Consider the following 25,572-nt stretch of genomic DNA (forward strand, 5'->3'; position numbering starts at 1 on the left):
CTGACCCAGTATGGCCGTTCTTATGTAGGTGTAGGGAAGGGAAAGGGCTCTCTTTGCTCTTCTGCTTGTCTGACATGTGGCTACTCAGGCTGCCGAAGCACAAGGGTGAAATGTGGACTTTTTGCCCAATAGAAGCAGCTGGTTAGGGAGGAGATAGAAGGGTTAGAGAGCAGGAAGAGTCCTCACTCCTCATCTTCCCACTTGCTCTTTGGAAGAACAGCCAGGAGCAAGCTGCTCTGTGAAAAAAGGATGGAGTAAGTCATGCCACTAGCAGAATTAGTGTGAAGGAGTGAAGGAATTGTGATTCAGAAAGTCACCATTCATTTTCAGGTCTTCTCCTGGGTCACCATAGCTCACACTACACTTCAGTCAGGGCAGCTTGTAACATTACCAGCTATCCCTAATGAATATTGCACTTGAGATCTCTCAGTGCATCGTGACTTAGCCTCCCCAGCCTGTTACACTGTGAATGGTCTGGGTCAGAGCTGTCTTCAGGTCTCACACAGCCACAAACACATTTGTTGATCTTAAGAAGAAAGCAATACCAAAGAGGATATGGGTAGAAAAAATAAATACACCTGCCCTGATACTAGTGTATTCTTTTCTGTAGCAAGCAGATGGACCACTATCAGTGGACTTGATCAGAAGCATACCAAAAATAGTAGGTGCTTGTAGTATGTGATTACTTATTTCAAACACACAACAGTTCCTTTACATAGAAAACCTGAGTCAGTTCTTTAAACCCACTATTTTTCATGCTAAGCTTTTACAACCTAGAATGCTTTGTCAATCCATCCAGTTATTTATATATTACCATTTTCTCAGAGAGGCAATTTTTTCCTGCTGACTGCCCTGGAATAAACTGCTGTTGGCCAGTGAAAGAATTGCCTTGGCAATCCATTGAGTGAGCCTTTTGTGCAGGACATGAGAAGACTGGGTACCTCTTGAGTTGGAAAGCTATTGGCTATGCATTTTTAATTTAGATAAGCAGGAATCATTATATTTCTCCTTGTTTTCAGTTTATGTTGTTTCCTACAGAAAAGGCTGCTGTTCCACTCCAAAGCCACAAAAACAGGATTACAGGATGCTTGGAAGTATGCTATGGGCCTAGTGTTTGTACTGCTCTTTCCCCACCCAGGGAAGGGCCGCTTTGACTTGCAGATGTGTTTCAATAGAACCCTATGGGGTTATACTTAAGAACACTAGCCCCATGCTACTGTGGCTACACTTTGGGTGTGAGTGAGCTGGAAATCACATTCGAAGCTCCAGATAACCTTAATGTGAGCTTCTTGGAGGATATCTTGGCTCAGTGGCTCGACCCCTTGCCACTTTGACAGTACTTATTTCCCACCCAATGTCACCTACATTGGGGGCTGTGCTGGTGGCAAGTCCATAGCCTAAAGTAAAAAACTGAGAGCAGCCAGTGCCACTGTAACCTTCTGTTTTCTCTTACTCAGCTGAGAACAGGATCAGGGTTGCTTGTGCCTTATGCTACTCCAGGCAATACACAAGATAAAATGAAATGGACCTTTCCAGATACAAAAAAGGGAGCCCTGCACCCATTTATGCACAGAGACAGCTGCTCTGAAGTATACCTATCTGAGGAACAAGAAGCAGTCTGCACTCAGTGCTAAGTCTGTCAGCTGTGGGGATTGTCTATAGTTTCTGACTACATTTTAAAGATTTATCACAATACAATATCCCCTATCCCCCAAAATGGATTTTAGCCTCATTGTGTTAGTCCGACTCCTAAACAAATGCTTTGCGTTCCATGTAACCATCTTTATTTTTGCTGATCTACTGTATTATAAGATCCTGTTTGGATTTGTTTTTAAGTACCAATTCCAATTCCTACAAATGATCATAGCTTCCTTGGGAGATGGATACTTCAGACTACAGGTCTTAAGGATAATTTATTTCTACAGTTGACATGTATATTTCTTGGTCAACTTTATAAACAACTTATCAATATTAGGCACCATAGAATAGACACATATTTGTCTTCTTTAGAAAGACTTTTGGATATTAACAGGTGATACTGGATTGCAATAGAGTTTCATGAACAAAAATAGGGATTTCTTCACTGACAACACAAATCAAATTTTATTTTCTTTGTATATGTTATATTTTAGTAGGTGCTAATTTTACATCTGATTGAAAAGGAAAATAGACCTGCTTAAATAGAGCTCAAATGTAAAAAGTCAACAAAATGATACCATAGCCCAGCCTTAAGAAAAAGTGGGGAGCAGTGGGGAATTATTTACAATATTTGATGGCAGTTTAGAATTTTGTTCCTTCCAATTATGTGATTGTTCTGTGAGATTGCTGAGCTGAGAAATATATGAGAAAAAATTATGATCTGTGAAGAGGTTTTACCATAGGAATTAAATCCAAAACTAAGTTTGACAATGGATAAGGAATATTGCTTGCAATTGGCATGTTACTTTCTGATTTTTTTAAAGATACAAATCTATATTGCAATTTTAAGATACACATTTGTATTTGTAATTTTCCAATCCGCCACTAGGTGGAGATATGTAACTTCATATTGCATTTGAGGTCAGGCAGGGCTGTAGTCTCAAATCCCCATCCAAGTTAAGAAGGGTACTAATAAAACACAAAGTGAAAATGAACGAATTGGATCCATCAGAGCTCCCTGTGCCCCACAGAAATCTGGCTATTCAGGAATGGAGAAAAATTAAAATTGTTTTAGCGAGATCTATTTAATCTGCAGAAATGCAGATGCTTTTGACAGACTTCTGGAAATGTATGAAAGGAAGACACCGAGAAGACAAAAATGCTATTTATTTTTGTTGTGAACTCTAACCTGGATCTTCCAGACATTCCCAATCCCTTGCATAGGTAAATAAAACAGATGGTGTATTCTGCAGACAGAAAGTGCAGCCCATGTATTTTTGTGCCGTTTTGGCACAAAGATGTTTTATCTTTTATTTGTCAGCAAAGGAGAACTTGGGGGGGGGGATAAACTGCAGATGGCTTGACAGAAAGCAAGGGAGAATGGTGGTAGCCTCATCATTCACAATGAGAACTATTGAACCTTTCATCCTGAGCCCTCTACTTATGAAATTTGCCACATAAACTTAAACCAGATAAAGTGTTTTTGCAAAATATTTTTGGGTCTATGACACTTCCAATCAAATCTTTGGACTTTTTAGCTACAAGTATATTTTTGAAGTATTGAATATTATGTGTGGGCATTTTTTCTCCCTGAAGCTTACCCTAAGGTAGGCTGTATGCTGGTGGGAGGAGAAATGAGTGTACCTAACTTTTATCTTAGAAAAACCTGACAAACCAAGACATGGCTTATGGTGTTAGTTGAAACTCCTGGCTTCATTTTGCTTGTCATTAAAAACAGCATACTGTAGACATAGCAGGTTATTGTGTGTTAAGTTCACATTCCCGCTTGCTGCAAACTAAGGCTTTGTGTACACTAGCCTTTTTGGAAGACTAACTTATGTTTCTATGGGGTGTGAGAAAACACCCCTTATGGCAAAATAACTTGCACCCATAGAAGTGCCAGACAGTGCTATGTTGGTGGGAGATGCTTTCCTTTTGATATAGCTAACACTTCCTGGAGGTGATTTGATTACCCTTATGAGAAAATACTCTCCTGTTGCCTTAGAGTGGCTACATGAGTGATTTTTATAGCAGAGCAATTGCATTGCTACAGCTGTACTGCTATAGCCTCGCTCCTGTAGACATGGCCTAATATTCATGTAGAAAAATTCTAAATCTCTTTGTCTGTAATCTCCACTCCATGTATCTGATAAAGTGGGTTTTTGCCCCCAAAAGTTTATACCCAGATAAACCTTTAAGGTGACACAAGACTTCCTTTGTTTGAACAGAAACATTCATTTGCATATAGTGCTTTATGGAAAAAATTTACACTGCTGGTAAAGTGATTTTAAAATTTATGTATGAGGTTTTTCTGTTAAAAAAATTATCTAAAATGTCTGATTGTCAATGTTATTCAATTCTCTCCCAGGCCTATAATAGACCAGACAGAGGGTTCAGGGTATCCCACAAACCACCATAGAGTCTGAGACCCAAGGGAAGATGGATGTAGTAGGACCAGGAGGCTTCAGGAACACAGTTTTATGTGTATGTGTGTGGTGGGAAGTTGGAGCAGCAGATCACAGAAGAAACTCCACAGGTCCAAGAAGGAGATATCAAAGAAGATATTACTATTACTGTAGTTTCTGTAAGAGTTGAACCTGGGAAACCTGTACATAAGACCAGTACCCACAAAAACTAAAGTTAGATTCTGCCTTGGCTTAGGTGCCTAGTGAGGGGCATAAGGGGTAGTGAATGTCCTCCTTTAGTCCATGTGCAGGCTTTCCAGACCACAGGTCCAGGTGTGCAGGAGATAGGAGGTGCTAAGTTCTTGCTTCTGTCTCCACCAAGCAGATGGGCAGGGAATGGACGGACCCTTGGGGCCTCTGACCCAACAAATGAGCTAACAACTGAAACAAAAGAGAGGAGAAGTAAGAAGTAGTCATAACTTTGGTGTCTCAATGGGCAGTAATTTGCTGCTGAGGAATGGTACCTTTTCTTTTCTGTCCCACTCACAAGGCTGGTGACATAGCTGCAGTGTAGCTTTAAGTGTCTGATGAATGGAGTTTTTGTGCACCTAAGACAAGTTTGGGAAATGTTTTTGGACAGTTATGGCATTTTGATTTTCAGCTTCCACTAGATGAAAGAAACCCTTTTATATTACAGGCTGGCCTGGTAATAACATTTACTGTATTTGTTTGAAAGTGGAGTCTTATCATTGCTACAGAGGGGCTCAAACCAAAGCCCAAATCCAACCCCCCTGGACACAGTCTCTCACACACTGATCAATAAAGACTACATATTTCTACAGCAAATTGCACATTCATAGATAAACCACATAAATATACTGCTAAGTAGAAATCTTATTGCCTGATGTGTTTTTTTTCAGAACTGCTGAGCATTCTCAGCTCCTATTGACTTCAGGGGCAAATGGAGTTTGATCAGCACTTTTCACAATCTAAGGCACTTATGATTTGGCATAAGAATGCACTAATCTGAAACATCTTTTCATCCAAATGTAGAATTTTGTCCAGCATCTGTTTCCATTGGCCCAGGTCCTCATTCCCATTCCATGTTGTTCATGCTGCTTTGAGGGTGCAAAGGGGATGAAAAGCCTGGTTTAATCAACAAACTGAGGATTTCCCTTGTGTAGGGTGGTATAAAGCTAGTAGAGTTGGTTTTATCCTCCCTTACCCAAAGACAGAGCATTCTAGAAGTGAGAAGGTATGTAGATGGCATGCCTTGTATTCCAGCATGCCTAGGCTGGCATAATGGTCCCTAAAGGACCCTATAGCCAGAAGCAATGGGAGCATTCTTAGGCCTGTTTTCACTATGTGGTAGATTGATACAGCAGTGATTGATCCACCAACCATTGATTTATCGCACCTACTGTAGACATGATAAATCTATCTCCAAGCTTGCTCCCATCGATATAGGTACTCCACCAAAATGAGAAGAGTAACCAGTGTCTACTGGAAAGCAGCCCTTGTTGACCTTACTGCATGCAGGATACTGTGGTAGTTATGGCAATTTCACCAGTGCTATTTGTGAAATTGAAGGTAAGTTCAGACAAGGCCTTAGTTGCCCTGGAACTTGAACTAGTTCCTACCAGCCCCCCAGGTATGTGATAAATGGAGTGACACAGTCAGGTAGCATAATGGCATTGTCCACAGTCTTTAGGTACAGCACCGAGTATATTTGAGCCAAATACAATGACTTGGCCTATCGCATTTTTCAACAATGTATTGGGAAAAATGAAGGTTTTTAATAAAAAACCTCATTCTCCTAAAGAACTAATCTATTCATGCTACTGTTTATGTTCAATGATGCCATGATTAGTCCCTTGATTGCTAACATTTTTCTTTTTAGCTTAAAGGTTTTTATAATTAGTTTTCCATTGTAAATACACTTTCCTTGACTTCACATAATCTTTGGCTTTTAAACACAATCAGGGGCTTTTGCCTACTTACTTTACCTAGCACTTAAAAATCTGACGGGGTTAATGCTTGATGCTAATTATTTTTTGATGTGAACATAATCTTGTAGTAACTTTGCTTTCATGCATTAAACACTAGCCTGTGTTTTCTGAAATCTGACAGTAAGAAAAATCAAACTCTCAGTCTTTTAAATTATTATAATCCATTATCATAGAACTAGATCTATTTAGTGTGTGCATGGCATCTGCAGAGCAGCATTCTTATAGATGCAATTATAGATACATGTCATGAGGTACACAAATGCTACATTGAGCTGGAAAAGGTTCAAGGATGGTGCTTTTGCCAGACAGCCCTGCCATTCCAACCCTGCAGAGCATGCTTAAACTGGAGATGGGATTGAAAGAGGAACAACCCACTCAGAATGGGAGGCTGCAGAGGAAGACAGACCTACACTGAAAACTCTTCACAAAGAGGCTGGAGAAGGCTCCTTGGAGGTATAAGACTATATAATGAGCTCAGTTGAGGCTGTGAGGTTTAAATTATTTCTTTCTACTTTATCTGAGACTTGAAGCAGAGGAGGAAAAGAAACTGGAAGAAGTGACCCAAGGAGCAAACTCAGAGATCCAAATGCTGGGCCCCCAACCCAACAAAGACATTTATAGTCCGTAAATATTTCAAGGCCTCCTCTGTGATGTCCATATTATTTCTTGGAATCCATACTTGGAGCAGCGGAATTTCTTGTGGCAGCTGAACAGAAGGAAGTCTTTGATTTTTCACGTGCACCTACTTAATGCACATCTTCTGTTGTTACTCTGGATGTGGATCAATGTGGTCGAAAGTCTGCTTGTCAGGTCAAAACTGGGAGGCAGCTTATTTGGTCATTGATAATGTGCTTGTTTGGAATGATGAAAGAGGTCCAAACACTACTATTCCCTGCCAGATCCAAAGACATGAGGTTGTTGCATGTGACCTACAGTAGTTTTTATAATTTCAGGCATTCGTGGGGTATGATGGAAGTTCTGGGTAGTCTTCAACATGTTTGAGTTCTTGTGCTGTGTCTGTATCTCAAGTTTTGCAAATACAGAAAAAAACCCACCAAAATGTTTTTTAATGCCATTACTCACTATCTGAGTCTTCCATATCATCATTGCATAGTATCATTTACCGCATAATGTGGTGATATTATTACTCCAAAATTGCTATTCATCCATCTTAACAAACATTGCTAAAAGCACAAATCAGTCAATTTCTACATTCAGAGCCTTACAAAGGATTGTCACCATAGCTAAATCACAAAGTAAAAGAAGTAGTGAGAGACAAAAAGACATCCTTTAAAAAGTAGAAGTTAAATCCTACTGAGGAAAATGGAAAGGAGCATAAACTCATCCAAAGTTAGGAAGACCAAAAAAAAAAGAAAATGAAGAACAGCTATTCCAAAGACTCAAAAAGTTAGAGCAATTTTTTGAAGTCCATCAGAAAAAGGAAGCCTGCTAAACAATCTATGGGACCACTGAATGATGGAAATACAAAAGGAGCACTCAAGGACAATAGGAACAATGTAAAGAAACTAAATTAATTCTTTATCAGTCATCATGGCTCACAATGTGATGGAGATTCCCAGACCTGAGCCATTGTTTTTAGGTGACATATCTGAGGAACTGCCCTAAACTGAGGTGTCAGTAGAGGAGATTTTGCAACAAATAGATAAACTAAACAGTAATAAATCAACAGGACCAAGCGTTCTGAAGCAATTAAAATGTGAAACTGAAGAACTACTATTTGTATTTGATAATCTATCATTGAAATCAGCTTCTGTACCAAATGCCTGGAGGATAGCTAATGTGACACTAATTTTTAAAAAGGGCTGCAGAAGTGATTCCAGCAATTACAGGCCTCTAAGCCTGACTTCAGACTTGGGCAAGCTGATTGCAATTTTTTCACCCAATGCACAGTCAGTCTGTGGAAGAACTTGCTGGGAGATGTTGTGAAGACCACAACTATAATAGGATTCAAAACAAAACAAATTGAATGAATTCATGGAAGATAGGTCCATCAATGGCTATTAGCCAGGGTTGGCAGGGAGGGTGTCACTAGCCTCTGTTTGTCAGAGGCTGGGAATGGGTGACAGGGCATCTCCTGATCATAGAATCCTAGGGCTGGAAGGGATCTCAGGAAGTCATTGAGTCCAGCCCCCTGCTGAAAGCAGGCTCAACCCTAACTAAATCGTCCCAGCCAGGACTTTGTCAAGCTGGGACTTAAAAACCTCTAGGGGTGGAGATTCCACCACTTGTCTAGGTAAAGCATTCCAGCGCTTCACCGCTCTCCTGGTGAAATGGTTTTTCCTAATATCCAACCTACACCTCTCCCTCTGTAACTCCAGACCATTGCTTCCTGTTTTGACATCTGTCATTTCTGAGGACAGCCTCTCTCCAGCATCTTTAGAACCCCACTTCAAAAAGTTGAAGGCTGGTATCAAATTGTCCCTCAGTCTTCTCTTCTGCAAACTAAATAACTGCAAATCCTTCAGTCTCTTTTCATAGGTCATGTGTTCCAGCCCTCTAATCGTTTTTGTTGCCCACTGCTGAACCTACTCCAATGCATCCACATACTTTCTGCACTGGGGGTCCAGAACTGAATGCAATACTCCATCTGTGGCCTCACCAGTGCCCAAGGGGCAGGGGGAGGATAATAACTTCTCTAGATCTGCTGGAAATGTTTCTTCTAATGCACCCTAATATGCTGTTGATAATTTCCTGTTCAATTCCTCTGGGGCACCTGGCATTGGTCACTGTCAGAAGTTAGGATACTGACTAGATGGACTTTGATTTGACCCATTCTTGTGTTCTTAAAGCTCGGAAAGCCTAAACTGTCAAAATTTGATTATGCTGACAGCATTTGAAGTTACATCATTTCAGAATTTCACCTCTCTGGCATCTGTGTTTTGTGGGTCACCTGAAAGAAGCAAGGCTGTATCAAAAGTTGGAGTTTGTTTCCAGTCACCAAATTGTCTCTTGAACCATCCACATATGTAGACAATTTAGTGAGCAGAAATTGCTGGCCATCCTCTGCTGGAATATTTTCGGCATAAACCTCTGAAGAGCTGGTATGTAGTTAACAGGGAGCTATCTGACTTGCATGAATTTTTACACATCTGCCAGCTAAATAAAAGATCCACAGACTAAATCTAGCATTCAGAGACATCATGCGGATTTCTGACATTTCATGGAAGACTGTGTCCAGATGGTGACTAACAGATTACACTTCTTCATACATACAGAGACTATTATACAATATACTTAGTAATCATCATCTTCATTTATACAAATGTTTCAGAAATTCATTTGTTAGAGAACATGGACGAATGGGAATTCTTTATAGTAGTGTTTATTTCAAGCTGTGGTATATGGACCAGGCTCATTCTTTCAAGCTCCTTGTTCTGTGGACCTTAGAAGGATTAGAACATAGGGAGCAGAAATGGTCTAATGCCCAGTTCTTCAAAGGTATGTAGCTTCTAACTGCTATTGGTTTCAGTGGAAGTTAGGAACTTAACTGTCTTTGACAATGTGGGCCTATAAGACTTTTCCTTACAAAATGCATGCAAAAACCAGAGAGCCATCGTTTCATGGTAAATATACTACACTATATCCTGGCTAGCACCATGGCATTGCTTCAATATTCTGTGATTCCAATATATATAAATAAGACAAGGAACAGGAATAATGTGTATGTATTCACTTTGCTTGCATACCACATTTTAAATAACACAATAAATAACTTTTTAACAATCAAGAAATATTAGAAAGAAATTGTGTCACTATTATTGCATCTCCAATGTATACATTTCTAAATTCAGAACTCTTGATTAAATTCCATCCAATTATATCAGCATAGAAGTTAGAGTGAGTGGCTCTCCCGACCTCTCACACCCAGAATGGAAATTTTCATGAGAATTTAAATTTTTCTTGAAAGCCCACTTTTTTGCTTTCAATAACCTCCCAAATGCTTGTTTTAGGGGCTCATTTTTCAGTCAGAAATGCAAATTTCCATGGAAAATTCCAATGAATGTAATTTTCCACTCAAAAAAATCAAAAGAGCTCTTGCAAGCAAATTTACAGTTAAACTGATGTCTATGGCTACTTCTTGACATGATACTTATGCTTATATAATTAAGGATATGAGAATATCAGAAGCACAGCCATAAATTTCTCCATGAGAAAAACAAATATGAGAAAAAAATTCTGAGAAACCTGGCAACTTATTTTCAGTGCACAGAACTTATGTGTTGCAAGATGTCTAAATTCTACTATATCATCCAGGGCACTGGATATCAAGCCTTTTTTATCTGTAGATCCCTAAAATTTTCCATATGGAGATGTGGACCACTTTGGAAAACTGTTCTCTCTCTCTCTCTCTCTCTCTCTCTCTGTATATATATATATAGTTGAATTCTCTTCAGCCAATTTTCAATGCCTTTTGCAGACTCCTTACACAGAATCTGAGGATCACAGGTTGCAAACCACTGTTCCAGGTCTTTTTCTTCTTAGTTTCCTGATGATTTGATATTACTTCTCCCTCCCTACATTCCCCAGGGAATCTTGAATGCATTCAAATTCCCAGAAGAGATGAGTTTATCCAGCATTCAGTTTTGCCAGAAAAAAATTCTGCCTTTGACCCCTTACACAATATATTTTGAGAATATTCTTTCTCTTCTACCTCACAGGGCCCAGATGCAGAAGCAACAAGATGATATTTCCACACTGAGTTTTTTCCATGGTTCTAAATATTGATACTAAGAATATTATTTGATGTGTGTTTCATCGTGTTAGTGTCTAGCGACCCCAGTCTGTATCATGGTCCACTGATGTAGGAAGATGTCATCTCTGACCCATTGGGCTTATAAACTAAATAGACAAGAGAAAAACAAGTTAGGAAAAATGCTTGAGTTGATATCAAGGACACAGCTTGGTGGCTATTTCTATAGCATCAAAAAAGAAAAGTTCCCTTCTTCCTCACCTGGCCAACTAACTGAATTAACATACTCTACCGTGGCTGGCCCAAAATATTCTCCTTCACTCTGCCCATGTCATGGCATAGATTCAGAGCTGTAAAAATGAGTCAGTCAAAGGCTGCTTTTGTTAAGGAGTTTCTGAAGCATTGTAAGGCAGGCCTGTTCCTCAGTGCTCTCTTTTCTGTGTAGAGGAGGTACCCTGGCTGTTGGAGGAACATGGACGAGGCATGGGCTTTTTCCATATGTTTTTGTGGTGACATAGCTCACCGGCCAGAAGTAGAACTGTGTATGCCACACATTGGCAAATGAAGGTAAGGCATAACTAAGTTTGCAGATTTACATGAGTAGCTCTTTAAAATGGAGGAACTGGAAGAGGGTGTGTGGAGGAATAAGTGGTTTAACTGTCTTGTAACTCCTTGGTGTATAAAGTTACTAGTATTGACACCCATAGATTCATCTCTGCATTTGGTCCTGTGCCTCCAGGGCCTGAAAATGTGTGTGAATGTTTACCTTTAGGCTCAGAAAGCTTAACTTTCTATTTTATAGGCTTGTATGTTCTCTTTCAATATACAAATGGTCATCCTTAATGCCCAGCTCCAAAAGGCTTGTAACCAGTTTTTTGATAAAGACCAAAGAACCACTAGCAGTTTAGCAGTTTTTTTTTTCACCAGCCTATCGCTGTCAGATCATATCTGTTTTTCCAAAACATGTTATATTTCACCTAGACAACTTTACTAGCATAGTTATCTTTGGCAGCCTGCTGGTCTGAGGTTTCTTTAAGTTCTTCCAAATGTGTGAGTATCTCTGAAAAGCCGTCTGCTGTTTTCTCCACCAAAGGGGAGTTTGATCTGTCATTCACCCTGCCTAGTCATTTGTTTCTTTGATTGTGAAATGTTCAGTATGCTTGCAGTCTAGCTGTGCAGACAGCATGTGATGGGTAGGTGTTTGTGGCATGGAGTCACAAGGATGTTAGAAGTGACATCTCATCTTTCTTTTGTTTCTTCTCAGCTGGCATCAGAAGTTGATCTAGAGGCCAAGACACTTGCAACTCAATAGCAGCTGGGTCTAAAAAAGGTAGAGCGGGATTTCTGCTCTCCTCACCCCCACTCTTAGTAATGGGAACAATGTCCTTTGCTGCTGCTTCTATCTCCAGCTGGCATCCAGACTCATTTCTTGAACATGCTAACTAGATTTATTAGGCTCATTTCCAGCTGTTATAAAGAAAAAAAACAGGTGATCTTTGTTCGAGTTATAAAGCTCAGAATGTAGACACAAATGTGAAAGGAGAAACACATACAAAACCTTATGGTTAGGTTAAACACTGATAGGACAAAATGCAAACCTGGAAACTCTGCCCCCAACCACATCTGCACATTTTGATTTAAAAAATATCCAAAGGCAAAATGTTGGTGAAATTTTCATGGCTCTGCCAACACACTGAGATCCACCAACATTTTAGTAGAGTCCCAATGAAGTATCATAGCAGTCCTTATTTTGCTAATGGTTAAGCTTTCTTTAAAACATTTTTCCTTTGTTTTTAAAGTAGTGCATATCAACTACCACACATTTTCTACACATGTAGGAAGAATGACTACCCACTGTGAGTAGCTGGGAATCTGGAAGTCAACAAATACTGCAAACAATCACTCGTGCCCGTTTGTTTGAATTTGCAAACTAATTCACTATGGCCGTGTCTACACTAGCAAGTTCTTTCAAAAGGTTTTTTGGAAAGAAGTGGTCTCTCTTGAAAGATCCCATGGCACATCTACCCAGAAAAAGTGTTCTTTTGAAAGTAAATTGAAAGAATGCTGCACTCCTTTTGAAAGTGCTCCTCCACTCCTGTTTGAGGAAGAATGCTTCCTTTCGAAAGCTGCTGTCAAAAGAAAGTGTGTGTAGATGATCTGTGGGGCCCTTCTTTTGAAAGAGGAGTCCTCATGGTGCCGGATTTTTCGAATCCTGGGCCATTCTTCTGAAAGAGCAGGGGCTGCATGGATGCTCTCTGTCAAAAAAGCAGATCAATCTTTCGATCTGCTTTTTTTCTGTGTGTGGACGCGCACTTTCGAAAGGAGATTTTTTGGAAGATATCTTCTGGAAGAACTTCTTTTGAAGGATCTCTGTAGTATAAATGTGGCCTTTGACTACATTCACTTTTCCTTTCCTTGAATGTTCTAGAAAATAAGACTGAGAGCTTTTGAAAACAACAGTCATTGAAACAGCAAGTTGTAAATGAATACTGCAGGATGTCTGTGCACAGTGAATTTCATATTTTAAAACCTAAGATAAGATGGTATACCAAGATTCTGAAGACAATGCTTGTGTGACATATCAGCTGGAATTTCTTCTACTCAGAATAAGACTCAAAACAAAGTTTTGCAAATTTACATGCTAAATATGTTCACAAGTATAACAGTTTAATAGCTTTTAATTGGAAAAGCCGCCACAATGTTCTGCAGGCTGACAAAGAGAGTATGGGCTAACAATAAGCTCACTGTACATGCCAAGGTACAGGTCTACACAGCCTGTGTTTTGAGCACACTGCTGTACGCCAGTGAAACATGGACTTTGCACTCAAAACAAGAGCAGCGGCTCAACACATTCCACATGCGCTGCCTTAGGTGCATACTCGGTATCTCATGGCAGGACAAGGTCCCCAACAGCGCAGTCCTTGAGAGGGCAGGTACTGCCTCCATGTTCACCCTTCTCAAACAGAGGCGTATGCTCTGCCTGGTCCATGTCTCATGCATGATGGATGGCCAAATACTGAAGGACCTCCTCTTTGGCGAACAGGCGTCTGGAAAGAGGCCAAAAGGGTGACCTAAATTGCGCTACAAGGACACGTGCAAGCGTGACCTCAGTGATTTCTCTATCAGTGTGAACACCTGGCATTCGCTCGCCTCAGACAGGCATGCCTGGAAGAAGGGAGTGAAGGAAGCTCTTGCTATGTATGAAACTGCCTTGGTGAAGGAAGCTGAAGACAGGAGAGCCATCAGGAAGATCCGTGCTCATGATACCAGAGCGACATCTGCCTACTGCTGCTCACAGTACAGAAAGGACTGCCACTCCCAGATTGGATTGCACAGCCACAGAAGACGCGGCTTGAATCAGTCCAGCTGGGGCATAAACCCATGACCCCTCGGGATCGAAGGATGCCTACTAATAGTTTAATAACTTTTATTAAAAGTTTATGTAAATCATGATTTGCCACTCTGACAAGGGCAAAATACAATGAATAAATTGTTTACTGTGAATAGTCTTCCCAGGTCTACTCCTTAACAAATTTGTTCCTACTGTCAGAATTTAGAACTCTAATAAATCCTGCTAAGGGCCTATTACTTACAATTGATGATCACACACTTTTGTTTGCCAATAAATAATCTTTCTTTCCTTTTCAAAATTTAGGAACAAGAAATTATAGTGAAATTACAGGCTCACATAAGTACACATTATCCTGCAAGTGCATATTTGATAGGGCAGAGTGATAATACCATTCTGAGAGAGACACAGCATCGCAAAACTAAATTTAATATTCAAGAAAGCTGCTGCCTTGACTGTCCTGCAAACCAAAGCTCTCAGTTCATCCTTATTCTTTTATGACATAGAAAATCTTGTACTACAGTGTCCTACCAATGTGCCTTAATTCTGATCTGAAGGGATTGCCAGTTGGGCTCAATCCACAGCAAGGAAAAATTCCCACTGCAGCTAGCACCATTTCATTGTAATATCCACAGGCTTCAGGCTGTTAAAATGGTGTCTTGTATATGCTAGAGACTGCAATGTTGAGAAATTATGCAAAAAATTCTCATGTGTGCAGGACATAGCAGTGAGAAGAGAATTAAATTAATATGCTTATTAAGCCTTTGGGCTATGTCTATACTAAAAGCATCTGTTGACAGGCATTCCGACACACAACTCACTCTGTCTACAATGAGCTTCCAGACTTTACTGCCCTCTGGTGGCAGAAAGTTGAATGGCAGTTCTGCAAACAGGGCTACCTCCCCCCCCACCCCCGCCGAAGCCCTCTCTGTGGACAGAAGTGTCTACACTATACTTGTGTCGAGAGTACTCTGTTGACAGAGTGTTATGCCTCAAATTTCTGGCTGGATCTGCACGGCGCTCTGCCCAGCACCATTGCTGGCACATCTATGCAAAATCAGCTTCTCGGGATTGCAAATGGCATGCCATTTGCATACTCAATGAAGATAATTACAATAGGCTGGCGAGAGTTTGGCATCAGCAGAAGCGGGTGCTGGCACTGCAGAGGCCATGTGGATGTTTGAGGCACAAGGGGCTGGTGACAGAGGGGAGTTTGGCTGGCAGAGATACATCCACACAGCTTCTGCAATGCTGGCAACCCTTTCTGCTGCCGCTGAACTCTTGTGGGGCTATGGTAATGAGCTTCGTGAGTATTCAAATGGCATGCCATTTGCAATCCTGAGAAGCTCATTTTGTATAGCTCTTCTGGCGGTGGTACTGGACGAAGCGTCAAGTAGACATAGCCTTTGAGGGATAACTCTGCTGAAGCAAAAGCACAGTTCTGTCAAGTCTCTGTTGACAGAAGGCTTTATGAGTGTAAAAGCTTCCTGAGTTCTGTCAACAGATGCCCCCTGTGTCTACTAGTGTAGACACAGCCTTGGCGTCTTTCTTTGACAACATGTGTGCTAGTTAATGACACTTGCATTGGTAATCTGTAATGAAATGTACAAATCTCCAGTAGGGACTGCACTCTTAATGTAGGCCAGTAAAATTGTCAGAGTAATAATTTTCCATCACTATCAACCTAAGCTAATGTCCAGCTGGGTACTTCAAGGCACAGTACTTTGCCTCTTATTATTTATGCTCTGAGTCATCTGAGCATTTTGTGAAGACTTGAGACCTAACAGTTTTGCCTGCAAGTGGTTTATTTTCATTAGTTCTTTATCAGCTGCATTGAAACTGTTGACCAAGAGATGGTATTAAATTCCTTGTAGGACTCCTGGGCTCTGCTCTAGCTTGGTATCCTATCATTTTGATTTAAATAAACAGTGCAGTTGTTCTTAATGTTCATTTGACTTTGTTTAGTTTTAGTTTTTTCCCCGAGTCCTACCAGAGGTCTTTAGTTTTTCAATTTCTACATGAAGTCATGTTGTAACATTTTCAATAAGCTGCCATTATTGTGATAATGATACACAGCTGTACAATTACAGGTTGAACCTCTCTAGTTCAGCAATCTCTCATCCAGCAACATTTGTAATCCATCATGATTTTAGTTAGCTGGAGGGTCACTTCCCATGGGTGTGACCGAGTTTCCTGTAGTCCCATAAAGTTTATTCATAGCCTCCACTCCCAGCTCTGAGTGTTCTGTGCTGTTATTTAGCTTTAATTTACCCCAAATGTCTTCTACAAGCCCGGTAAGCAGTTGAAATACTGGTAATGCTGCTTGGCACTATTGACCTCCTGTGGTTTAACAAATTCTCTGCTTCAGCACTGGTCAGGTCCCAAGGGTGCCAGACTAAAGAGGTTCAACCTGTACCTTGCGTTTATAAAAAATGTCCTCTGCATCTCAGCATTTTCCCAAACAAATAGTATATTTGGCTCTCCCTATTTAATCAGGTCTTTCCTTATAAAGAAGTCATGTGATTAGAATTTGAGGGGTGCTTTACAGTCAGCTTTCATCTCTGAAACAGACTTTAATCAGACCCCCCTCTGTTCTTGGGCATTGGAAAGAAAAGATAGACATGAATCCTGTGATCAGCATCTGAACTCAGCTTCTGCTGAGCAGTGTAGGTGATGCAGAACATACTATATTGCTGTATAGGTGGGAGGAGATGAAAACTGCCATTTATATGGTATATGGTATACTCAGCAAGGTATAAATGAAGTATGAAATAAAAAAAGATCCCTGCCCACTTAGAGCAGAGACAGAAAACACTTTTACAGGCACAGATGTGATATACTGTTTGTCGTACTGTTAACCACACACAGAGCCAGAGGAGCACCCCAACTCTTACAGTTTCAAGCAAAAGTAGAAATGATTTCTTGTGAGCTTTCACCACCTGATTTGCTCTTTCCACAAAGCACGCAACCTGCTGCTCCATTTAGTAGCCAGAGATATTTGCCTAGGTAGAACAGAGCAGGTGATGAGGTGGAAAAATGGTAAGAGGATATTGTGCGGAGAGAAGTTATACTCTTGGAACTTAATTGGTGCAATATGGAGTGAAATTAATTATTAAAATAAACAAAAACATTGAGTGAGCACTGGATGTGGCTACAGACTCAGGCTGTGGCCACACATGGCCAAAACTTCAAAATGGCCATTTCGAAGATTACTAATAAGGTGCTAAATTGAATATTCAGTGCCTCATTAGCATTAGGATGCTTCCAGCCGTGGTGCTTCGACAGCACTGCTTTCGAACGCGCGCGGCTCGGCGTGGCTCTACGGGGGTCCTTTTTGAAAGAATCCCGCACCTTTCAAAATAGCCTTATTCCCCTCAGTGGAGGGGAATAAGGAGCTTTCGCAATGTGCGGGGTCCTTTCAAAAAGGACCCCCATGTAGCTGCACTGAGCCGCATGCATTTGAAAGCAGCGCTTTCGAAGCACCGTGGCTGGAAGCGTCCTAATGCTAATGAGGCTCTGAATATTCAGTTCAACACCTCATTAATAGTCTTCAACATGGCCATTAGCATGGCCATTTTGAAGTTTTGGCCAAGTGTGGCCACAGCCTCAGAAACATTTACTTTCCTGTCTTTATTCAGTTGTACTATAATCAGGTAATTCGAAAGGTGAGAACTAAAGGTAGAAATATATTTAGCTTAAATTTAAATTCATTAGGATTAGGCAACCATTCTGTGTTGCTGCATAGCTTATACAATATGTCAGCAATTATAGACTCATAGGACTGGAAGGGACTGAAAAGAGGTCATCTCGTCCAATCCCCTGCACTCATAGCAGGACTCAGAGTTAAGTGTTTATCTAACCTGCTCTTAAAAATCTCCAGTGGTGGAGATTCTACAACCTCCCTAGGCAATTTATTCCAGTGTTTGACCCTCAAGGTTTTTCCTAATGTCCAACTTAAACCTCCCTTGCTAAAATTTAAGTCCATTGCTTCTTGTCCTATCTTTGGGGGCAAGAAAAATAATTCTTCTCTCTCCACCTTTTATGTACTTGAAAATGTTATCATGCCCCTCTTTGTCTTATCTTTTCCAGACTAAACAAACCCAGTTCTTTCAATCTTCCTTCATAGGTCTCATTTTTCAGACCTCTGATCATTTTTATTGCTCTTCTCTGACCCTTTTCCAATTTGTACGCTGAACTTCGGTGCCCAGAATTGGAATTACTTCTTGTGTCTTACATTACTCTTGCTAGCACATCCCCGAATGATGTGTTTTTTTTTTTTTGAAACAGTGTCACACTGTTGATACATAGTTGGCTTCTGTATGACTTAGACTCCCCAGATTCTTTTCTGCAGTACTCCTTCCTAGACAGTCATTTCTCATTTTGTATGACTGTAACTGAGGCCAGGGGAAAGTCATATTATGGTACACAATTTCTGTGGTGTTAATTATGTATCTAAAGTCAATGTACCTGAATTCAGGCTTCCACGCCATCTCCACTGAGGGAGGTCAATGGAAGCCTGCACTCCTGTTGGCTTGCCTTACTCCTAATGTGGGACAGGATTACCACAGTCCACATGGGCATCCTGTAAATTTGATTTAGCATATCCCCACTAGACATGCTAAATTGAATTCTGATGTGGTAGGGATAGCTCAGTGGTTTGAGCATTAGCCTGTGAAACCTACGGTTGTGAGCTCAGTCCTTGAGGAGGCCATTTAGAGATCCAGGGCAAATAGATTTAAAAAAAAAATCCATTGGGGATGGTGATAGGGCCTGCTGTGAGTGCAGAGGATTGGACTCCATGACCTCTGAAGGTCTTTTCCAGCTCTATGAGATAACTATATCTCCATATTACAGTGAGAACCACAGCAAGGTCAATCTTCCCTATGGTGTAGATGCATCCTGATGGTTCCTTCCTAAGTGAAGTACTTTGCATTTATTCTTTTTGAATTTCATCCTATTTACCCCCAGACTATTTGTCAGTTTGCCCAGATTATTTTGAATCATAATCCCCTCCTTCAAATTGCTTACAACCCCTTCCATCTTGGTATCATCCACAAACTTTATAAGTGTACTTTCCATGTCATTGTCTAAATCATTGATGAAGTTATTGAACAAAACTGATCGGTGTGGGACTCCACTTAATATGCCCTTGTAGTATGACTGTGAAACATTGATAACGACACTCTAGGAATGGTTTTCCAACCAGTTTTGCATTCACCTTGTAGTGGTTCCATCCAGATTGCATTTCCCTAGTTTGTTTATGAGGTGGTCATGTAAGACACTGTTAAAAGATTTGTTAAAGTCAAGATATACCACATCTACTGCTTCCTCCCATCCACAGGGCTTGTTACTCTATCAAACAAAGCTATGTGGTTGGTTTGACTGGATTTATTCTCGACAAATTCAGGGTAATTGTCACTTATCAACTTATTATCTTTTAGATTTCTGCTCAGATACTATGATAATGGGGGATGCATAGTACAGAAGATAACATTCCAAAATGAAGCCTGACAATAATCTTTTAGGGTATATTCACGTGTGGAAGCCTGCGTGACCCTGTCTTGATCGAAGTATGGGCCTGTGACAAGGCAAGCTTAGGCCTGGGTAAAGTCTGGTGCAATATGTGTGTGCAGATAAGGCCTGAAGCAGATGTGTAGAAATGTGGCTACCTGTTCTTAAGGCAGTTGGGCTGAATTTGATCACAAGCAATTCAAAAGCTGTGCTGGAAATTTCCAGTCAGATGAATTCAGAAGTTCATGAGCCATAACAGTGTTAGCCACAAAAAGGCTAAATGACTTCTGAAAGCAGCATAGTAAAGATAGTGTAATTTAGTTTAGGGAATAAAGAACTAGAGTAGCTACATACAATGTCCAGTTAATCATAGTCATAAGCAACCAAATTGAGCTCAGTATAAATATAAGCAGAATTGATGTGATCATTGGGAGAGAATGAGTAAGGTGCCCCCACATACCTTGCTTGTGGCAACAAATCAAAGGAACTGAACCATTCAGTCCAGCAGATATATTGGAAGCACCTCAATGTGCGGGGAAAATAGAGGCCAAGCCCTCCTGTCTGACATTGTAAGTCTGCGTAACAAGTAAACTGTATAGTATGCATGCATAGATATATTGTTAGTATTGATTATTAGACTTTCAAGAAAATAGTAGTTGAGTGAATAGCCCTGGTGTTTTCTGGCTCCTTTCGGACTCACTAATTCAAACAGATGACAATCCCAGAGTTCAATTGTGTGAATATAGTGAATGTAACTAACCAATCTACTCTGAGCAAATTATGCTCAGCTGCTGAAGTTGTAGTATGTAAGGTATGATGCCTTCTTTATATTTTAGGTTCTTATGCAAAGGTCAGCCACAACTACCGTGAGTACCAGAACTGTATGGGATTAGTACCACTGCTATTGACACTGGTCAAAGAATTAGGCAGCTACTGGGAGAGCACATTGCATCATATTAAGGGGCATAGATGTGGCCATTAATACTGCAGGCCTGAGAGCTGGAGGAAGGCAGAATAGACTCCTGTGATAAGGCATATAAATCCAACACAGTGTCAGGGAAGACAGGTGTTAATAGAAAAAGTTGTAGTTGGAGCCATCCTGCAAGATCTCTCTGAGGCATCAGGCCTGGACAGAAGGCTCTGTGTCATCTGGAAGGAATGAAAAGAGTGCACCAGGTTTCAGAGAACTGGCTGCTCTTATAGAGTGGAGGTCTGGAGGGAACGAGCCATAGAGAATCTCTCCAGGCCTCCTTGAGGGAGAAGGAAAGCCTCATGATGGCCCTCCAAGTGACACTTCTGTCAAAGTTTTTGGTATGGCTTTATGCACCCATGTCGGACAGTATGGAGGAAGAGATTGAGCTATTTTATAAAGACTTGATAAAGACGGTGGAGGAGATACCGAAGAAAGATGTGGTGATCATCGGAGGAGATTGGAATGCGAAAGTTGGAACAGATAACGAAGGTTGGGAGAGAGTCATGGGAAGGTTTGGATATGGAGAAAGAAACGAACGAGGTGAGAAACAGTTAGAGTTTGCCACAGAGCATGAGATGGCGATTTGCAACACGAGATTCCAACAAAAGGTCTGTAGGAAGTGGACATAGCAATTGAATGATGGGAAGTCCAAGAACATGATAAATATGATTTTGATAAGAAGATGATGGATAACATCGGTACAGCAATACCGAACTTTCCAAGGAGCGGATATAGACTCAGACCACAGTCTAGCGATGGCAAATATCAAGATAAAACTCAAAAGAAAATGTAAGACACAGTTTAAGAAAAGAAGAGATGTGATGAGGCTGTGTGAGGAAGAAACAGGGAATGCATACAGAACAGTGCTCGAAGAGAAGATTAAGAATATCGCTACAGAGAAAGACCTAGATAAGAGAGTCGCAGGGACAGCCATCTCTATGGAAGAGGCAATTGAGCAGACTGTTCCAGAAGAAGAAAAGATCAATAACAAGTGGATTACCCAGAAGACACTGAAGTTGGTTCAAGAGAAAAGAGCGTTGAAGATCAGAAGAGATGTTTCTGAGATGGCAGAACAGCAATATAGGATGAAATGCAATGAGGTAAGGAAAGCAGCCAGAAAGGATAAGGAAAAATGGTTAGAGGAGCAATGTGAAGATATTGAGAGGTATTATGGTGAATATAAGACCAGGGAGGTGTATAAAACAATTAGGAATATTAACAGGAAATGGCAACCAAAGCAGATGGTGATCAAAGATGAGAATGAAGAAGTGCTCATGGACAGGGAGAAGATTGTGCAGCAATGGATGAGATATTGCACCGATCTATACAAAGCACAGCTGGACACAAGTGTCTCAGAGAGTGACTGATGAATTGAAAGAGATATCTCACCCAAGCATCGAGACTGAGACCGATATTTCAAAGGAGGAAGTAGAAAAAGCAGTGAAATGACTAAAGAACAACAAGAGCCCTGGAAATAAGATCACGGGAGAGGTGATCAAATATGGAAGAGAAAGCATGATTCAGGAAATACACCGACTATGTCATATAGCATGGAAAGAAGGGAAGGCACCTAAGGAATGGACAAGATCCGTGCTAGTGACAATACACAAGAAAGGAAGCGCATTGGAGTGCGAGAACTACAGAATGATTGCCCTAACGAGTCATCTAGGTAAGGTGCTGATGATGATGTTAACTGAGCGATTAAGATAGCAGATAGAAGAACATATAGCAGATGAGCAAGCAGGGTTCAGGAAAGATAGAAGTACCGTACAGCAGATATTGGCACTAAGACTGATAGCGGAGAAAGCTCTATGAAAGAACAAAAACATATACACTTGCTTCGTTGATTTTCAAAAGGCATTTGATAGAATAGATCAGAAAGTGACTTGGGTGGTGTTGGAGTCATATGGAGTGGATAGCAGACTAATACGGTTGTTGAAAGATATCACTGATAATGCGGAGGCAGCGGTGACAACATGCGGGGAGTTGGTTTAAAACAAGTAGAGGTACGAGACAAAGAGATCCAATATCTCCAAGTATCTTCATCGCACATCTGGAGAGAGCGATGGACCAGATCAAGGAAGAGGTAGAAGGGATATCTGTGCTTGGGAAAAGAATTGACATCTTGAGGTTTGCGGATGATATAGTTATCATTGGGGAAGATGAGGAGAAGCTAGTGAAAAAGGTGCTGGTGTTTAATGAAGAAGGGAAGCAGTACGGACTGATTATGAGCATTGATAAAACAAAAACAATGGTATTTGGAGATAAGGAAATAGGAAGGAAGATCAGTGTGGATGGTATTGAACTACAAAATGTGGAGAAGCTCACATATCTGGGGAGCAACATAACATGATCTAGACTGTAAGAAGGAAATAGCGACTAGAATAGCAAAAGCAAGAGCGAGTTTGAAGGCGATGGATAAGATCTGGAAAAGCAAAGCAATTAGCTTAAGAACAAAGCTGGCTGTCTTGAAAACGTGTGTATTCAGCAGCATGTTGTACAGATGTGAGACATGGGTGATAACAAAAGATTTGAAAAGAAAAATATTGGCATTTGAAAGGAGTTGTTATAGAAAGGTTCTGAGAATAGGATGGATGCAGAAGGTCACCAATGAGGAATTATATAGACAGACACAGCTGAAAGAGAACCTGCTGCAGAAGGTTATAAAACGGAAGCTACAGCTATTTGGACTTATTTGCAGAACGAGTGACGAACGAAAATCAAGACCCTAGTATTTGGTTTAATGGATGGTTTGAACAGGAGAGGCAAACCCCACAGAAAATAGATAGATGATGTAGTAGATTGGTGCGGAGCTAGTCTACAGAAACTAAGCCACTCTGCACTGGATAAATGGAAGGAAATAGTGAGAGAGGCATCAGACACCAATGGGCGCTGAGCCCGCGGTTATTGATGATGATGATTTACTGCTCAGGTGGTTGTACTGTACAAAGCACGAATGCCACTCATTCTTTATGAACAACACAACAAACTTTGCATGTCGGGTACATCTACTTGAAATTTGGAGGGTGATTCCAAGCACAAGAAGGCATATGTGCATTCAGTCTCATCAGACCATAAAACGTAGCATAAGCTGCAGCATGAGCTAGCTGCCTTTTGCATATACCTGTCAGAGATCCTAGGCACCTCCTAGGGGGTGGTTAGCCTGCTCTGCTGCTCATGCTGCTGCAGCTATACTTTACCTTTAGCATGCTAGTTCAGTGAGAGCTAGTGTACATATATGTCCTTGAGCTGGGACTCTCACCCCTAGCTCCAAGGGAAGATACATCCGAAGCAATTTGAAAATCTGGCTCTGCATCTCTTTTGTGGTGGGTGGGACCGTAAATACTTCACAATATAACTTACTGTTTCATTTGTTGGGAAACTGAAGGATGACTCTGTTTGAGCTAGGTAGTACCTTTTCAGTAACAGAAAGCTTCTTCACTGTAGCAAACTGAGAGGGCAGTGGGACAAGGTTGAAATGTTGCAAATGAATGTCAGGTCTGGGAGCAGTGAATTACAGTTAACTCTGTCATATCCAGCAGTCCCAGGACCAGGAGTTTGCTGGATATTCACATATTCTGGGTAATAAAGAGGTATACCTAGCAATGCATAACACTAAGGAGAAACAAGATTAGATATTAAGAAACAGACGAAAATGTATGCAGAGTACTTTATTTATCAACAACAGTAGAATTGTACACTATAAATGTATACTGTATTTGCTGTATTTATTTGCATTTACTTTCACTATACTGTACTTATAGAAAACATAATTAAAATTTACTTATGGTTAAAATGCCAATTATTTGAGAGTTCTGGATGATAGAATGCCAGATATGAAAGAGTTTACTATAGTTTGGTTCACAGAATATCACCCTAATCAGATTATGGAAGGCAATTTATATTGTGATCCTTTTGGATGAAATTTCTCCAAAAGGTTGTTCACAAAATTTCAAATTTAATACCTCATGGTATGGGAAAAGCATAGGATAGGCATTTGGAGTCATCATTTCTGCACTTATCTATCCAAGTATTTGACCTATTATGAGTTTGGGATGAACATACATTTTTATATCAGTTTTACACTGTTCTCTCAAGGCAAGAAACAATAAATCATTTGCATATAGTTAAGTCCTTTGTGACCTGCTGTCTTTATTTATAGACTATAAATACGTGCTTACAAAACAAATAGGTGCACATCCACCTTCTTTAATTTATGCCTGACTAACTTATTATAGACTTGGTCTTTGGAACTATTACATCCCAGATTCATTGCCAAGTGTGAATTTTATTTTTTAATAGGGAAACAATGAGCGTAATCGTCTACAGAAAAGTACAGATAGTGTCTGAAAGGGAAACCATTTTTTCTTTACTATTTTATTATATTTATTATTGACTGTGCTGATATAATAAAGAAGATTCTGGATCATTTAGGTGAGTGAACTAACAGATAGCAAATGCAGTTCACTGTACAGAAATGTTAAACAATTCAGCTGGGAGGAAGGAACCAGTCTAAGGAACACATACTAAATAAAGCAGTCATCTGGCATACTGATTAGGAAAGAGATGGAAGAGTTACAGAAAAAAATGACTGAAAACATGAATCCAGTGCACTGCAGCAATAAGAATGCACTGTTCAACAATATATTCTGTAGATGCTAGCAGCATCTCCATAATTAAGGTTGCACTGAGGGTTATACTTAAAACAGGATTAAAGTTCCTCACTGTAGTGCTTTAGTGATTGAAAATTTGGGATGATAATACTATCGATGATGACTGAATTTGCCAGCTCTTGTTTTTTTTTTTTAGTAAAACGCTCCTGAACTTTGAGAAACAGCATTTAAAATGCTCCCTATTAGAGATTCTGCTCTCTTTGGACCAGGATTCCTCTGGCTAAAAACAGCACAGGCCTCAGACCCCAAGGTGTGTGTGCACGAACACACATGTGCCAATTTTAAAAAGAAACACAGAAATTT

The sequence above is a fragment of the Carettochelys insculpta genome, chromosome 6 (genome assembly GCF_033958435.1).
Source record: "Carettochelys insculpta isolate YL-2023 chromosome 6, ASM3395843v1, whole genome shotgun sequence".
Classification (NCBI taxonomy): domain Eukaryota; kingdom Metazoa; phylum Chordata; order Testudines; family Carettochelyidae; genus Carettochelys; species Carettochelys insculpta.